Source organism: Pteropus medius, unplaced genomic scaffold (genome assembly GCF_902729225.1).
Source record: "Pteropus medius unplaced genomic scaffold, Ma_sr-lr_union100, whole genome shotgun sequence".
Lineage (NCBI taxonomy): Eukaryota > Metazoa > Chordata > Mammalia > Chiroptera > Pteropodidae > Pteropus > Pteropus medius.
This window is the reverse complement of record NW_024354500.1, coordinates 8,446,989-8,451,704: the sequence shown is the minus strand read 5'-3', so window position 1 is coordinate 8,451,704 and position 4,716 is coordinate 8,446,989. Positions and strand designations below refer to the sequence as shown.

The 4,716-nt window shown below is 38.3% G+C and overlaps 1 pseudogene; it reads left to right on the top strand.

Moving 5' to 3' along the window:
- Positions 1 to 570: 570 nt before the first annotated feature.
- Positions 571 to 689, top strand: LOC120595199 (uncharacterized; annotated as a pseudogene).
- Positions 690 to 4,716: the final 4,027 nt, after the last annotated feature.

Below are 4,716 nucleotides of genomic sequence, written 5' to 3'. Positions count from 1 at the left end.
CAGCTCTCTCCTCTTCAGTGCTTTACTCTCTGTATTTAGCCACATTGGTCTCCCTGCACTTCAACTCAGGGACAGCTCCAGGCTCTGCCTGGGTTACTCTCCCTGTGTTATGGCCTGAAAACTCCAGGCAGTAAGCTGGGGCAATTGTAAGTTTTACCTGGTTTGATTTCCATCTGTCGAGAAACACTGTCTTTCATTTCAAAGAAGAAGATGAAATAAAGGCTTTGTCAAGCAAAAATGTTAACAGAATTCCCTCTGGCAGAAGAAAAATACCAAGTAGAAATTTGGATCTACACAAAGGAATAAGAAAGGCCATAAATGGTACATATCTGGGTAAATATAAAATTTTTTTAGTCAAATGGTAGCCAGTCCCAGTACCACTAAAGGATTAATTCATTATTTTCCCACTGAAATCAAATGCCTCCTTTATTATAGATCAAATTCCTTAAATAGATCTATTTAAATATTCTCTGTTCTAGTCCGGTGACCTATTTATCTATAATCATATACTAGTGCCATTTTGTTTTTTATTTCAATCACTATATAATTCATTTAAAATTTGTCAGAACAGTCTATTGCCATGCCACCTTGAACTAGCCCGATTCCGTCTGATCTCGGAAGCTAAGCAGGGTCAGGCCTGGTTAGTACTTGGAAGGGAGACCACCTAGAAAGACCAGGTGCTATACATGTAAAAATTAAAAAATAAGGGATTGTAAACTGACAAGGTCCTTGCAATCCGTGAGGTCAACCAAAGGTTGCCTCACCTAAAAAAAAAAAAGTGTTAGAACAAGTTTACCTGATTGTTCTTCATCTGTAAAATTTCCTTGATAATTTTCCATGTTTATTTCATGACATAAACTTTTAAATCAATGTGTGTGAGTGTGTATATATTCTCCTCCCCCCAAAATTTTAAATTCCTATTGTGATTCTAACTAAAATTATAATAAATCCATATGTCAACTTGCAATGCAACAGTTAGCTGAGAACAAGTTTCTCCATTAGGAGAAAGAGGTCACAAGAGTCTGGGCCTGGCTGAAATCATGAGATACTACATTTCATGCAAAAGCAATGGCAGCTCATGAGAGCCATTCAAGAAATGTTTAATAGAATACTGACTGGGCAGAGGCCATTGCTGAGTGGGGAGCACTGGGTCAGCCAAGGGAGCAGGGTGAAAGGATTGTGATGATCATTCTGACTTACCCAGTTCAGTGCCAACTTTTCTTTGAAGGATAACTTTATTGCTGAAAGATTCAGCTAAGGAAGAAATGGGGAGAGAGGTCACCAAAAAACTAATGATGTATATAAAGCCAGCTAGAGAAAAAGGTTTCAGTTCTTAGTCACGAACTTGTCTATGGCCCTGCCGCTAATGCTTACATGTACTGTTTGACATTCTCAGGTGAAGGTAAAAGAGGCCCTGAAACCACAGTTTTTAAAAAGAGGTGAAAAAACATACTATAAAAACATTAAATGCATTTTTTAAACAAACAGCTAAAAAATAATGTGTTTCAAAATTTTAAATTTCCCCAATGTGCATAGAGGGCTCTTTCAATAGAAGCTGTGACATTCCCCCCATGGGCAAACTGCACCAGCCATCTGCCCATAGGTAACTGCAGTGATGACATGGGAGAGCAATGGGTTACCTGAGCTTCCAGACAAGTGCAGCTGAGCTCACTACCTTAGCGAGAAAAGGGGCACCTAAAGTCAATCTTCCCTTATTCTTAGCTGTGCTGACAGCTGACAGTTCTCCATCAGTGAGGTGATTTTATTTCCTAACTGAAACTCTAAGTGCGAAGGCTTAGAGATAAAAGCTTATGACATTCACATATAAATGTATCCATATTTTGCCTAAATCCTTTCATACAAGAATTTCAGAGCACTATAAAAACTACACGGTGTCAAGGTTCATGTATCCCATCTTTCATGTGAAGGAACAGAGAGGAGAGGAGAGTGTTGAAGTCACTTTGAACTGGAGGATGACTCGAAAGTAAAACTGAGAGGGGAACTTACACTTGGAATAGGCACTTGGAATCATCTCGCTGTGGCTGCTGTTCTCTCCCAGCTTGAAGGGAAGTTCAAAAACACTCAGTTTGGTTCAGAGCTGTGTCTGGGAAGTGGCCTGGTAATAACATATATCAAGTATTTCTTAAGCTGAGTCCTCAGCCCCACATTAGTTACTGGGACGATTCAAAAGAAGGGAAAGATGAGGTCCCTGTCATCCTGGAACTTATAACCAACTCAGCAGAGAAAAGACACAGACACATAATATAGGTATGTCATACCATGAGTTTGTCAGGAATAGAAATGGCTTTACTCAACTTTGTACTCCCCAGAACCTAGCTTTAAAAAAATTAAAAATTAATAATAAATACTTGCTTATACACAAATGAACAAGATGGGTAATCAGCACTGAATGGCTTCTAAGAATGGAGGGTTCATGATGAGCTAAGTGGAGAGGATGGCTGCACATTAGAGAAAGGATGTAACTGGAACGTCAAAATTTTTTGAGAATGAATTCCTATATGACCATTGATCTTAAGTCCTTCCTTCTCACTCTGTACCATGAAACGTAAAAGGGAAATTTGTGTCCCAACTAACTCTCTTCTTTATCCAATGAAAACTGTCTCCCTTATTCATTTTACAAATTATTTTTAGCCCAGACTATGTGCCTGGCATTGTCCCAGGGCCAAGATATGTAAAAGTGAAGAAGTCAGGTAGCCTTGCCACTGATACTCTGGAGAGCCATAAGGCTGTGTGCTCCTGTGCTAGCCTTCCTTCCCCTCTGACCTCCCTCTTGTGTTGGGTCAAAAGACCGTCTTCATATCAGAGGCTAATAGATCCTTTTCTTTCTCTTCTACCCAAAGAAAAGAGAGATAAAAGCCCATTAGGATCCCTCAGTGTGGTGAAAAGGTTAGCAGTGACTGTAAACAGCACTATTATAATATTATTTTTAGGCCCTTGGGAATCTCTAATGAGAAGAAACCTTCATGCTCAAATTCTCTGGTGTCAGTTTCTTTCAGGAGCTTCTCTTGGGAAACATTGAGTGGACGAAATGCATTTTTTTCATACTATACATAATCCATTACTCCCAGGAAAAGGTACGTTTGGAAATAGTTCGAGGACACTATAATTAGCAGCATGATTCTCTTAGCAATGAGAAAATCAGATAGGAATTTGATCCTAGTGGCGTGCCCATGCCTCATGCCTTCCTATTCTTAGATTTTAGTCCCATTTTTACAGCCACCTCTCTGAGAATATGTGGGCTTATCTTCCACAAACACATACTCTATCGGTTCTGGTGCTCCCCTGAATCCATTCTCTGACTTCACTGACTGTACCGGTTCTCTGATCCTGTCTACTTAAGTCCAACATGTCCTTAGAGTTCCACTGAACAAGGTTTCTATAAAGGAGGGATTGAAAAACAGGCTAAATCTGTCCACTGCCTGTTTTTGTAAATAAAGTTTTATTGGAACACAACTCTGCCCACCCATTTACGTATTCTTTAGGACTTCTTTTGCACTACAACAACAGAGTTGAGTCATTGTTACAGAGACTATATGGCCCACAAAATCTAAAATATTTACTAACTGGCTCTTTACAGAAAGTTTGCTGACTCCTGGTGTTGAGTGAGAGAAATTTAGGGTACATATTCTATGCTTTTCATTGTATAAAAAATGCAGTTGTTTGTGTAAGGAAAATTATATTTATATCTAATATTTTCAGATAATATAAATTCTATATGTAGTTTTGAGTAATTTATCTTTGATCAGTGGGACTTGCATCTGTATTCCTGGTTTGTTGGTTCCCAGAGTGGCTAATGATTCATTCTATCAAGTTCAAAGCAAGGCCACTGAACAGAAAAGTAAAATATTTTGGGATGGCCTCAGATGAAGTTTTTCAAGATTGTATTAAAAAATGGAACTTGGAGGGACATCTCGTTTTGAAATGTACCCTTTCTCTTCAGGTCAAACTATCAAGTGAATCATAGGAAATAGAAAAACAGTCATAGACTTCATAAGATTAGTATCATTTTCAGTTTGAGTGGAAGGAGATTATTTCAAACACTCGAAAGGAAAATCTGGAGGTGATCTAAAATTAAGCCCTGCCTAGGAAGCAGGAATTCCTGATACATAAGGATCTTGCCTGCTATAAATGATTCTTTAAGTCAGTAGATTGCTTAGGGGCCATAAGAGCATGAAAGCCTCTTATAGAGCAAGCGGTCATTTCGGTTACTTTGATATAAGATGATTTGTAGTTATGTCTTCACAGCTAGTTGATAGTTGACTGGTTCTGAAGAGAAGCCTATATCTTGAAGTTTCTAGAAATAGCTTTTTTCTATTGGTAGGAATGTTTACTCAGCTAATATCTCCGTCTGACTGTCAGATCTACACACCAACACAGTAGCACAGACACGCTGAGTTACTACCATCAATGGCTGAACAGAGTACCTGCTTTAATCCTGAGACTCCAGCCTAAATGTGTGTGTGTGTGTGTGTGTGTGTGTGTGTGTGTGTGTGTGTGTGTGTGTACACACACATATATATAATATATTCTATTTATATTCTTGCAACATTATTTGTTCAGAGAAACAAGCATTAAAAAAGTATGTGTGGGGGAAGAGCCAATAATAAACAATATTACAATACTACATGATATTATGTAACTATTAAAAAGATTGTACTTGAGACAAAAGATTAATTGCTTTAAATTTCCTTAACA